Genomic DNA, 14,196 nt, shown 5'->3' on the forward strand with positions numbered 1-14,196 from the left:
GGGCGGGGAGGGTACCTGAGGTCACCGGCTCCGCAGGAGAGGCAGGGGCAGCACGGCGGTGGCAGGATTGCGGAGCTGCTGGGTCCATCCGACCCTTACCCTCAGCCGGGGAAGTAACCGTAAGTCTCGCCTTCGCTGTGCGGGTCTGTTTAAGGCTGTCTCAACCCATTTTGGGCTCAGAGTTCAGCGCTGCCTAGTTCACGCCCTCCCGCGTCTCCTGCAAATATGCCTCCCTGCTTTTGAGGAGGATTGTCTGTCTGTCTGTCTGTCCCCATTCCTGAACGGGCAGTATCCTCTGTCTGCCCCATTGGTTTTTTTTTTTTTTTTTTTTTTTTTGCCAATGAATTTGCAAGCCTCTGGTCTCCGTGGTGCGTCCCATCCTCCCCATTCTGGATGCATCTCCTTGTCACTGTCCTCAAAGGATCTGTGTCCTCCCAATTTTTCTTTCTGTACCCTGGACTTTAGAGCCTCCTCCGCCCATCCTTTGAGATGTGGAAAGCCACGGAATCTTGAGGGCAGGAAAGCCTGCCCATCACGAGGGCTAGAGTCTTGAACGGATGGATGAAAGTGCTCTGCAGGGCTTGGATGGGTGGGGAGAGGTGCAGATGGTTCTTGTGAACCTTTATTTTTGCAGCTTCTGCCACCAAAACAAAAGAATGGGCCTCTCTCTTGGACCTTTATTCCTCTCCCTTCCTAAATGTGTATAAGCTGTTTTCTGTATGTCGCTGTTTGAGTAGCAGGAAATTGGAACTAGAGCAGTAATTAAGCATCTCGTGAGGAGGTTTTCAGAATTAGTCTCACAAGCTCTATTCATACGGAACGGCATATTGAACAATCTTTTATTGAAATGAAGACCAATTGCCGTAAGAGCTTTACTAGTAGATCTGAGAAATGAATGTGAAAACAGAAGTCATGTTTCAAATGTGTTTTGGGTACCTTTTGATAATTTTTAGTGTTTTGGATTTACAGTTCTTAATTTACAAAGTATGTGTATGATGTGAAATCTTTGCATTAGAAGATTTCATTTTGTTAGTAAAAAAAAACCCACTAAAGTGATTTTTAAATATCATGTCAGATTATATTTGATATTATTTTAAATCCTTAATTCTGAGACCTTTTTCACTGATTTGGACCAACCACCTACAGATGTTACAAACGGTGGTGCTTATGACCTTCTTTCCTGCTTCTTAGTTTAAAAAAGAAATTAACTATTTCCAGATTTTGGAGTAGGCACTTTTTCTCATGAAAATTTGGTTTGCTTTTTAATCTGCCACTGCAGAACTTTCCAGAAATTAGATTTAAAAATAGTTTTAATGCTGCCAGTAACTGGACAATAGCTCTTACATGCCTTTATGCATTTGATACTTTTCAAGGCACTTTAGGAAGCAAATGATAAGAATAATTTTACTTTGTGTATTACAGATTCTTGGTTATTATTCTGTTAACTTCTGTAATATTAACTGTTAGCATTTTTTTTCTGAAAACATCATTTTGTTAAAGGTAGGTGTGTTTAATGATTTTTTTTTTTTCAAAACCTCCTTTGAGCAGTTAATTTGGGGCTATTATTTGATTTGTAACTTCATACCGTTCACAGATTTTAGTTTGAATTAGGCTCAGGAGATGCAGATCCAGCTCTCTGGAGATGTACTTTACTGATTAGTTTCTGAAGCCAAGCACTGTGTAGAGTATATTATTAAGGGTGTAGTTTTTGCTTTTCTAAAGTTGATCAGTTTCCAAATATGAAGAGTGGGGTGCTGTAGTGAGGTGATGGGCAATAACTTGGAAAGGTCTTTTTTTTTTTTTTTTTCTAAGTCCACTGATCCCTGTTATCCTTGGAGGTAGGGTATGGAAGATAGGGCTATAGTTTCATATTACTCTTTTTCCCTTGCCCACTGCTCTGAGAATTTTGAGTCTTCATTATGAAAGGTTTCTGAAACCCAGCAGACTGTGCCCTAAAGTGTGGGCTCTCACAGGTGGCTGCTGAGACATGGGAGAGTTTTGTTAGCTATTCTTTTTTACTTCTATAGCACTGCCCACTTTTGAGAGAGTAGATTTTCTTCCCTCTTTTGCTGAGATGTGCACTTGAACTGGTGAAAGTGAAATATGTGTATTTTTAACTTAATTGTAGGTAAAAGTTTAATTTTCATGTATAAATAGATGGAATAACTATGAATTAAATTTATCTGATTCTTCTTGAATGGAAGTTAGAAAAGATTCCTCAGTGCTTTGGGTACTTTTTCCACCTTTGAGGACCCATTTTTTAAGATGAAATTTAAAAATACTTCTGTCTAATATTAGACTTTATATATGACACATTTGCCAAAACATTTGAGAGTGGCTCAGTCATTATTAAAAAGACCAGTCTGAAAAGAGTTTCTATGCATGGTTCTAAAAATGCTTAGGTATTTTGTTTCTGTTCTTGAAGTGACTTGCTAATTTTAGTACTCAATTTATTTTACAAACAACCTCAAACTACCTCTTTTTTTTTATTTTCTAGAGAACTTATTTTCATACTTCATTTCAGTAAACCTTCATTGAATACTTACTATGTGTGCTAGGCACTGTGTTAGATTCTGGGACTACAAGGATAAATAAGATTGTTTTCCTCATTGAATTTGACAATCTAAGTATTTAACTGAGTCTGTCCATCTGCCTTTACAGACTTCTCTAATAGGTTTTTAAGTCACTTGTCTGTGTTTCATGTCGTTTCTATAATAGTAAGTACAGTAAATGCTGTTTATTGAGTGCTTAATTCTTGCTGGCTACCATGCTAAGTGCATTATATACATTATCTTATTTAATTCTGTGAACAGTCCTAAGAAGTATTTTATCTTCATTTATTTATACATTCTGATTTATAGTGATGCTGAATGTTGTTTTATTTATAGTATGCTAGAAAAGATTTGACCTCTTGATTTCTCCTTAAGCAGAAGAAGTTGTAATATAGTTACAATAGATCTTAAGTCCCGAATAATGCTTTGAATAGAAAGATTCTAATTTCATAAGGTATTAGTTCCTTTTGTTTTCTAAAGTAGATGAATTGCTATCAAAATGTAATTTTCAGTTGTTTAAACCTTTGAAAAGACAATTCTAAAGTTCATTATAATTAACTGTAACATAGGTCTTCAGGCACATATAACTTTTTTCTAGTTCAGCAGTGGGACCAAGAGCTTATCACATGTACTAAAAAATGTGTGTATTATTCAGGAAGGAGAGAGTATTGAGGTATATTCAGCTTTAATTTCTTTTTTAGTTTAATTTTGACAGACATCTAAATACCTTGGAGAGTTTTGGTTTCTGTAATGAAAATGTATTCTTTCCGATTTAAAAATGATCTTCCTCATCTATTAGTGGAATATGTGCTTTATCAGCAATTTAGTATGGTTCAGTCTCATCATTTTTCAGACCCTCTCAAAACATTTGAAAGATGATGTATCTTCCACTGTCAACACTTTTTGCCAAATCCTCATTTGTATTCTAAATATTCTGTTGTTGTTGTTGTTGTTTTTTTTTTACCAAAAACTGCCAACAGTTTGCCATCCTTTAAACTAAGACCTTTTGCTACTGGTTACATACTCTTCTGTTTTTAGGACCATTAGACAGATAATTATTCTTTCTCTAAGTTCCTAAGAGAGGTAGTCCTTGATTTTTTTCTGCCCTCAGTCTGACATATATATTTTAACTTGACATAGACAGTTTCCCCTTTTCAATGTAGCAGAATCCTTGATACTCAGGTCACTGTATATTCTGACAGGAACAATATTAGGGGTAGAATTCCTGTTCAAGGACAGAACAGTGACTAAATTATAAATGTATTAGGTGCTGGGACCACAAAGATGAATAAGTCAAGATTCTTTTTCTCAAACTATAAAATGCCTGTTTAAAGTCCTTGAAGAGAAAGGAAGGTTGATTTGAAAACATTGAGATGCTCTTCTCCAAACAGGCATACAAACACTGCCTTCCATGATAATGTATTCCTTCAGAGTATTGTAAAGGAAGGTATATAAATAAACTTTAAGCCAGGATTTTCATTCACTTTTGTGACCTCAGACAATAGCCAGTTGTCATTTGCTCTAGTAGTAGATGTTCTATATCATATATTTATTTCAGATTTTAAAAAAATTATTTTGAAATAATTTCAAACTTACAGAAAAGATTCCAGAACGGTACAAAGTACTCCTTCACCCAGATTCCACCATTGTTAATTTTTTATTACTTTTCTTCTTTGCCTACCCTCTATCTTTCTATCTCTATACATATATTATATATGTGTGTGTATATAAATACATACCCATTATCATAGTTTTTTTCTGAACCTTTTGGAGCAGGCTACAGACATGTCCCCTCACCCATAAACACTTAGTGTCTCTATCTCAGAAACAAGGTATTCTCTTATATAACCAGCATATAACCCTCCAAATCAGAACATAAGCATTGGTACAACACTACTATCTAGTCCTATTCAAATTTCATCAAATTTCATCGACTATCCCAACAATATCTCTTTTCTGGTCCAGGATACTATCCAGGAATACATGTTGTATTTAGTTGTCATGTCTCTTCAGACTTCTTCCGCCATATTTTTCCCTACCTTTCATGTTTTTAATAGTTTTAGAAAGTACAAGCCCTACATTTTTTAGGATGACCCTCAACCTAGATCCATGTGACATTTCCTCATGACTCCATGATTGGTCATACATGTCTGGCAAGAATGCGACAAATAGGGTTGTGACCTCAGTGCATTACATCCAGAGGCAATTAGTGTCAAATCTTGCCACTACTGGTGATTATCGCCTTGGTCATATTGGTGTCCTTTCATATTTGATCAGTATTTGTGGGGAGATATTCCAAAATTATGCCAGCATCATCTTCTATTCATTAGCTATAGTGTGGGTGTCAGTGATATCTTCCACCTAAATTAACCGTTTTTATGATGTGATTGCCAAATGATATTTCTCTATTTCTATTGTTCCTTCTACATGTATTCTTTGATATTTTATTGTAAAGTAGAACTTTCCTTTCTCTCCTATTTATTTATTCATTTATTAAATCAGTAAGGACTCATGGATTTCAATTTTGTTTAGTGTGTTGTGATTTACTATTATTTATTTTGCCATTTAAATTGTCCACAATTTAGCCAGTGGGAGCCTCTTTAAGCTGGCTCCTATTCTTGTTTATCATGTGCCCTTCTCATTCATTGTGTATTTTTGGCAGAACATGCTGTTCCTGGTTCATCTTGTACTTTGCCTGGTCTAGTCCTGGAATCAGCCATTTCTCCAAGGAGCCTCATTTGTTTTTTGTTGTTGTTTTTGTTCATTTTTGTAAAGGATGGTATTTAAAATCAAAGATTTAAGGGCTTAGTGCACTCATTGCTACTGGGGTGTCATTGCTTATAGGAACTAGGAAATGTATGAGTACATGAGTATAGTTTGTATATATACACATATATATGTATATGTATATGTAATACACACATATACTTATATATGTATATGTAATACACACTTATGTACATCCATAATTATTTCTATACCTGTATATATGTATTATAAAACCGTAAGTTATGTTCCTATACTTCTAGTCCAGTTCCCCAGGGTTCTTTCTAGCCTTCTTCTTTTCCATGTTTATAAATGCCTTATCTGGCAATAAGAAACTTGACTTCATATATGGTTATGATTTGCCTGGCTCTGTTATTTATTTGCTCAGTGTGTTACCATTTTCCCTGTCATGTAGACCACCCTCTATCTCCCTTTACCACTTTGTCATTGACTGCTGGGCCTTCTGGCCTGTTCCTCTTTGTGGGTCTACCACTTCTCACAGGATCCACAACTCTGTGCATCTCTCTGTCCCCACACAGTACCCCATTATCCTTGCCATGGCCAGTTGGCCCGCATCGCTGCTGGCCTTCCTAAAATGCTCTTAGTGTCTTGTATCCTCAGCCAGCATGCTAACTATTTTGCATAGCCCAGTATTTTCATTAGTTAATTTTTAACTATGTTACCAGGATTTACAAACATACATATATATATGATGAACTATATACATAATTTCCCCCATATACAAATAACAGCACACTATATTAAATGTTTTACATCTTTGTTTTTTTGACAACTATGTAGTATTCTATTTGTGTGTGTGTGTGTGTGTGTGTGTGTGTGTGTGTGTGTACGTGTGTACAGCCAGATAGGTACACACACCCCTACCTACCTGTGGTAGAATGAATAACAACCATAAATTCCTCCCGTTCTGGTATGCATTCCTCTTTGTAATAGGACTTTGCTGCTTCTCCCATCTAGAGGTAGAACCTATTTCACCATCCCTTGAGTCTTGGCTGACCCTGTAATTTGTTTTGACCAATGAATATAGTGGAAACGATATGTGAGTTCTGGAGCTTAGTCCTTAAGAGGCCTTCAAGGAATACTTTCCTGCAGCTGCCATTTAAGGAAGCTGGTTTAGCCTGTAGGAGGATGAGAGGGCTTTAACCTATTGGACAGCCATGTGTTTTTTTCCCAAAGTTATTTACAAGAAAACATTGAAATAAACATGTTTATATTCTCAAATTGGAAAAAAGTAAGATGCCCCAGTTGACCATCAGCATCAACCAGTAGACGTGAAAGTGGGCTATCTTGGATCTACTAGCCCAGCTGACCCTTTAGCTGAATGTACCTGCAAAGGAACTGCCCAGCCAACCAACAGAATTGTGAGAAATAACATGGTTTTGAGGCACTAAGTTTGGGGTGGTTTATGCTGAAACAATAGATACCTGAAACCATATCTGTGTTCATTTCGGACATATGAACAATATTACAGTGACTATCTTGTACATCTTATATACGAATTAAATTTTAATAGATGCCAGATTATTTTCCAGAAATGTTGACACAATTCTTAGCATCATCATTAATGTCTGAGAGTAACAATTTCCCCCATAAACTCACTATCACTGATTTTTTTGACAATAAAATGGGTAAAAAAATATTTCTTATGGTGCTTAATTCTGCATTTTCCTAACAACTTGTGAAGCTGAGCATCTTTCGATACATTTGTTGGTTCTTTTGATTTTTCAATTCTCTGAATTGCTTATTCATATCTTCACTCATTTTTTTCTATGAGTTTTTTTATCAATTTGTCACTTCTCTTTGATATGTTATAATTATAATCTTTTAGCTTTCTTTGCAAATATGTTTTATCATTCTGTCTTTTGTTTTTTTTTTCTTAGTTTATGGTATCGTTTATTTACCATACTTTTTTTGATATTTCATGTAATCATTTATGTTTTTTTCTATATTGCTTCTGATGTTCCTGTCTTGAGTATATCTCTCTCCTATTTTAGGTTTTATAAACCTTTTTCTAACTTTCTTCTAACTTTGTATTATCTTTCCTATCAATTAGGAAAGATAATCAAAAAAAGAATGGTATAAACAAATTAGGTTGTTCGTTTTCCTTAAGTAATGAGAAATTAGAGGGAGCTATCCAAGGATGCTTTTATGGTGGCTCCATAATGCTGTCAGGAATGCAAACTCATTTATCTTTCTGTTTAGTTATCCATAGCAGCTGCTTGTTACCTTTTGGTCCCAGGTTGGGCATTTCAGACGGAGCAGCAACTTCTATTTCTTCTATCATCATCCATGGCTCTGCTTGTTTTAACTGAGGATCAATTCCAGTTTGGTGACTATAACCTCTGAGGATGGGGCCAAAACAAAGCAGGTTCCCCATAATAGCAAGTTATTTTGAAATATTTTTTCTGTTCTTTGAAAAAAATAATGCTGAATTTGCTTTCTGTGTTATAATAAATGTGTGTACAGACTAAGGCTTCACAGTCTTTTTCTTTAACCTATTGGACAGCCATGTGTTTTTTCCCCAAAGTTATTTACAAGAAAACATTGAAATAAACATGTTTATATTTCCAAATTGGAAACTAATGTTGAGAATAAGAACTTTATTACTATCATCAATAAAACATATTAATTAAAGGCGTTTTATGTGCCAGTAACTATGGTAAGCACTGGATATAAAACTGAATATGGTGTGATCCTTGTCCTCAAGAGGTTTAACAGATAATTGGGGAAGCAGTTAAACATTTCATTAGAATATTGATGGTAATCGGGTATATTATCAAGTTAGGGTGGAAGGATATCAGTGTTAGTCCAGAGCTGGGGAAGTATGATCAGGGAACTTGATAGAAAAATAACTTCTAAGCTGAGTGACTAGTGGGAGTTAGCTTATTGAGGGATGAGAAGAACTTTCCAGGAGCTTTAGTAGTTCAAAGATAAGTCTGAATTATCAGAGATAGGCTATGATGAGATAAATTCTGGTAGGGACTTTTTCTTAAGTCCTCTTGGGAAGGTTTTAAAGGGTATTGGATAAGATCAGATTTGATAAAGTTAAGCTAGTTGAAGTGGTAGTGGTGGCGGGGAAATGCTTTAGGTAAATATTGAGTACCTATGTGAATATAATGTGTATGGGGGGTCAGAGATATATAAAACATAATTCATGTTCTCAAGGAGTTAGTGGTTTTAAATAACGACTCGATACCAACAACATGAGGCAACATACTAATATAGCTTCTGTCCTATAAAATGAGGGCAACTGAGGACTAGAATTAAAACCTGAACTCAGAACATCTTCGTGGATTCAAAGCGTGTATTTTTTCCATGTATGCTGCTCTGCCTTCCATTGCACTTATTTCCCCTTAACTTATTTATTAGTGTGTTGCTTAGTTCAGTTACTTCAGAACCTTGTGAAGTTAAAATGGTTTTCAGCTTGGGACATGAAATATCAAAGGAGCTTCAGGCTTTCTCCAGGCAGTTTCTGTGTTGGATGGAGTATAACCAGGAAGATAAATGCTGGTTAGAAAAATTGCTGCATTCTCTGAATGAAATAGTTGTGAATAGTCTTGAAATTAGTTTCTGAGAAACTTAGTATTGAACTGATAGGCGAGTGGAAGACAAAACTCTGGCATAGCATGCCATGGCACCAGATAGCTGCGTGGCATTCTTATTAATATCAAAAGTGTTTTCTCCATTGTTAATATACAGAGCAAGGAATGGGAAAAGAGCATGTACTATTGCTAATAAATAAAGCAGTGTTGGTTTTCGATAATATGTTTATATTTATTTCTAGAAAGCAGTTGTAAAACTAAAGCTTATTCTGTCTCTCAATCTTTCTAACGCCTTACTTTATTTCAATCTATTAAACTAGCTATTTTGAGTCAGGCCAAATAGAGATGGCTAAAGGTAACAATTTTATCCTTTGGTGTCTAATTTTCTAAGGGTGTGCTTGCCATGTGATCTCTCTGGGCCTCAATTTTCTCACTTGTAATTTGATACACCTGGATGAATCATCTTTGGAGGATTCTTCTTGCTCTGAAATGTGTCTTGACATGACATCCACAAAATTTCTTTAAAAGTTAGGATATGGTATCCTGACTGGAAAAAAATTACTTTTTCTATAGAATTGGGAGGACTAGGAAGGAAGGATAAAGGTTGGGCTGATAAGTTGATATCACAGAATGAGGAAAATAACGAAATTCAGAGGGATGGGGTACTTCTGGTTTTTTAACTACTCAAAAACTCTTTGAGTGTGGTTTAAATGCCAAATACATAAGATAATCAAAAGTGAAAAATAATAAGATTACTATGATCAAGAATTTTATAGTCTAGTAGCCTTTTTCATCTGACATCCCTTAAGCCTTAATGTACCAAGCTAGAGAGGTTCTCAAAGTGTAGCACGTGTCAGAATCACGGGTAGAGCTTATTAATGCATCAATTGTTGAGCGCCACCCCCAGAGTTTCTGACTAGGTAAGTCTGGAATGGAACCTGAGAGTTTTCAGTTCTAACAGATTCACAAGTGCTACTGGTGATGCTGGCATCTATTGTATGAAATTAATTTATTTCTCTCATGCCTCTTGAATGGTACGTGTCTTATGCAAACATTGGGAAAATTTTTAAAATAGTTTCTCAACTCATTTTTCTGTATTCAGAGTTCTCTAGATGAGGAACTCTGATGGGGGAGATAATAAAATGAATGAAATTAATCTATAATTCAAAACCTTATCTCATTAGAGAAGGTAAAGACAAAATTGCACAGACATACTATAGGAAGAATACCATTCGGGGTTGGGGAAGGGGGGATGGATTGGAGTGGGAGAAAACAGGGTTCAGGCCCATTTGCTCGGGAGCTTCTCTCATCTACCTTCTATCTAGACTATGATATATATAAAAGAGACCTATCTTCATTTGGAAATTTTGTGCCCTTAAATCTAGATAGCATCAAACACATATAGCATGTACCGTAATGTCACTGTGCCAGTTTGTAACCTAAAAGTCATATAAGTAATTATTTAACTTTCTTCATGATTCCTCTCACCACCGTCCTTATTCAAACCCTTTATCCTTGGTGTAGTCTGTATATACTTTCTCCCTAATCGAATTTCTAATTTTTATATCCTGTTTACCATGTATATATTAAATAATTAATAATTCAGTAGGCTAGATTAGATAGGAGAAAAATCTCAGCATTTTAAAATTGGGAAAATATGTGGAAACATCAGTGGGTTTATATCTTAATATTAAATTGTTTATTCAAAAAGTCTAGAATTATACATTGTCTACTTCCAAATTTCTCCTTGGCTTCAGACTTGTATATCCTTTGGCCTACATGACATCTAATAGGCCTTTCAAATGTAACATGTTCAAATGAAGCAGATCTCCTTCCTTACCACTCACACCTCACCTCCTACAGGCTTCCCTCTTAGTAATGGTAACTCCATCCTTCCAGGTACTCCATACTTCCAGGCCAAGAACCTTGGAATCATTCTTATCTTTTCTTTTTTCTCACCTGTCAGCAAACTCTATAGGTTCTTACCTTCAGAGTACATCCAGAATCTGATCATGTATTCACCATCTCCACTGCTACCTCCTAAGTCCAAGCTACCATCATCTTTTATTTGGATTAGTACCGCCACTTCCTAAATAGTCTCCCTGATTCTGGCTTTGCTGCCACTCTCATTAGTCTTCTTAGACAGGCAGCCTGGGTGATCCAGTTAAATGTAAGTCAGGTCATTTCATTCCTTTTCTAAAAACCCTCTAGTGGCTTCCCTTTTCACCCAAAATAAAAGCTGACTCTTGACTTCGGATACTACATTCTTCCTCACTCTACACTATAGTAACACTGGCCTCCTTTCGGTTCCTTGAACACATGAAAAGAAGGCATGCTCCTTTTCACTGGCTGTTTCTTCTGGAATACTCTTACCCCTAGATATCACACAGCTCAGTACTTTTACCTCTTTTACTCAGGTGTCACCTTTCCTGATCATTCTTTTAAAAATTACAACTTCTTAAAACTGTCCTCTTCTTGGCTTTATTATTTTTTAAATAACACCTTACATTCTTAAATATAGAGTGTAAACACAATGGGGACAGGGATTTTCATTTATTTTGTTCCTGCTGTATTCCCCTACAACTAGAATAATGCCTGGCACATTGTAAGTGCTCTATATTTGTTGCCTGAATTTATTATTTTATCTGCATAGAGGAGCATGCCTTTCCTCTGAGAAGTACACCTGACAATCGTGCTTCTAGCATAGGCTACCAGTCATTGATTTCTAACCCTTATTATTCTGCTTCTCCTTTTTTCTAAAAATAATATGTTCTATGCCTCTTTTTAATTTGAAATTACTGTTTGATTTTTATTATAACATACTTCCTCTGGCAAATATTCTACTTCCTAAGTTCATGTGTTATTTTGGAAATAATTAAGCATCCTTTAATCTTCTGTAGAGTATATGAATTAATTGCTGCCATTGAATGTGATGTTTCCTAAGTCATAGTAATACTTTGATGTGCATCTTGCTTTTAGATGACTCCATATCATGATTTATAACTTTATACCGTAGCTTCTTCCATATTCTCCAAGAAAGGTCAATCTCTATTCCCCTTATAACAACCTGGACTGAGAGGACTTTGTCCTGTTTTGATTTTTGAGAGTTTTGTAGGTTTTAGTGTTTTTGTGTACCAGTGCTTAATAACTACCTTAATTGAAGCATTCAGGTCCCACAAAGGCACCTTGCTCTCATACTCTTTTTCTTTTTCTCTTGGCCCAAGAAGACTTGAACTTTATGTATTTGCCATGGAAGTCATGCACTTTGGATTTTTCGTATCAGGCATTGTGCCAAATTGTTGGATCATGTTTTGAATCATGTCCTAACTTTTCAAGTTGAAAAAGAGTCACTGCAGTACTTATGTTCATCCTATTGCCATTTCTTCAGGATGCTGGGAAGCATAGGTGGCTCAAATCTCAATCCTTCATGTCTTTTTTTAGATGTTAAAGGTTATTATATTCCTTTGTCCTTTATTACCTCGTTAAGATATACAGAATGTAAAGTGAATTCAAAAACATTAAGTCAAACATACAGGATTCAGGTTCTTGTTTCTGATGTCGGAGACTTTCCATTCTCTGAGCTTGGACAACAGACAGTAGACATGAGGAAGCCCTTAACCTTAATTACATTTCGTCACTATGGCAATGGAATGTACTTAATGCTAAGATTCAATATCAGTAGCTAAAAATATATACTGTATAAATGAATTCTTTTTTCCAGATGCAATCCGGAACTTGAATGTTGACGTGTATAGTAATAGGTAGAGGCTTTGCTGAGAACAGATATTGCTGCATGGCTTGTAATATCCTGTGGGGGGAAAAAGTATAGGTTCAAAAATACACGTTTATTCATAATAGTGGACAAATTAGAACTAACTTGTGTAAAGCAATAAAGGGCTAAATTATTATGTTTGTCAGACTTAGATATTATTAAAATTATGTGTTCAAAGGATATTTAGTCAAATGGGGAAATGCTCATGATAAAAGTTAAGGTACAAAAGAAAAAAATTCCAGCTTTATTATGCAGCATAATCCAGTTTTGCACTTAAAAGTAGGCTCTATAAATATAGGAAGAAAATATGCCAATAAAATAACAGCGATTATTACAGGGTTTGAAGATTGCATTCATCTTTGTATTTTCTTCTTTGTAGTTTTCTGCTTACTTTCCAATTTTTATACTTTATGTAATTTTATTAAGTACTTTTAAAAGAAGGAAAAGATTTTTGGAACTAAGTACAGCTAGGTGGTTCTAGGCAAATTAGTAACAATGATGATGGCTGCATTATACCAAATACCTATTATTTAGCAAATATTGAATGTATTTTATATATTTTGTCACCCTATTTTTGTAATAGCCCAGCATTGGAGGCTTAATGATCTACTTTTACATATTGGGGGGGAAAAAAATCTCAACAATTTTAAGTAGCTGTTAGCTAGTTAAGTGTTCAAGTCAAGATTCAAACAGAAGTTTGTCTTCAGAATTTTCTAAATATATCATTAAGCCTTCCCAAAATAAACTTTCAAAGCCTGTGTGTCTTTACTGTAAAACACAGGTGGGATTGTTGTGCAGATTAAATGAGAGAATATATATAAATCACAGGACTAGATTTATCCATAAATATCTTATATCTAGGCTTCTGGTCTTTTTTCAGTTCATTTCTGCACATGTATTGTTCAAGCTGGTTAAATATTTTCATTAACAACATCATCTGAAATTTAACTCTGTAATACTAAGCCTGTATGTTGCGTTTCTTCAAAGAAGAGCAAAGCTAATCTGTTGATTGGAATTTTGTTCTTTATAAAAGTTAAAAAGTTATGCTTCTTATGTTCATATAGTACAATTTTCCAGTCATTTTTGGAAGTTTCATTTTCATGAGGATCAATAATACTTTGTTTAAAAGGCTGTAAATAAATGAATGAATGAATGAATAAATAAATAAATAAATAATTGGCTAAAACTTATGTTCCTCACGTTCCTTAAAAGATGTTTTAAGAGACATGATATTTTGTTGAGATTAGGAAGGACTTCTGTTTCTTTTCTGGGTCTGAACCAATTGAGAGAGCAAAAACAGCATATCCAGTTTTTCCTCTCCTGATTTAGTTTTGTACTTTTATTAGAAATTAGTGTACAAAGGCTCCTGAAACACCTAAATATGATGATTTGAGTCCTAGCTGATAGCTGTTTTATAGTCAGAAAAATACATAGAGAAATTAGATATGGATTGCTTGCTCTGATGTTCAGAGTTACGCTATTGCTTATGGGTACAATAAACACCTTCTAAAAAATTTAAGACAAATGCGATTTCAAATATTAT

The 14,196-nt window shown here is 35.1% G+C and overlaps 1 protein-coding gene across 5 annotated transcripts in view; it reads left to right on the plus strand.

The window, feature by feature from the left end:
* Window positions 1-14,196, plus strand: part of ANKIB1 (ankyrin repeat and IBR domain containing 1) — a 112,082-nt gene that overhangs the window by 403 nt on the left and 97,483 nt on the right. For 4 of the 5 annotated variants that reach the window (XM_015589439.2, XM_006911889.3, XM_006911892.3 and 1 more), the window contains exon 1: window positions 1-119. The exons of the other annotated variant lie outside the window; for it this stretch is intronic. The gene's annotated coding sequence lies outside the window, so the exon portion shown is untranslated. The remainder of the gene's footprint in view (window positions 120-14,196) is intronic. 5 annotated transcript variants of the gene reach the window in all.

The sequence above is a fragment of the Pteropus alecto genome, unplaced genomic scaffold (genome assembly GCF_000325575.1).
Source record: "Pteropus alecto unplaced genomic scaffold, ASM32557v1 scaffold21, whole genome shotgun sequence".
Lineage (NCBI taxonomy): Eukaryota > Metazoa > Chordata > Mammalia > Chiroptera > Pteropodidae > Pteropus > Pteropus alecto.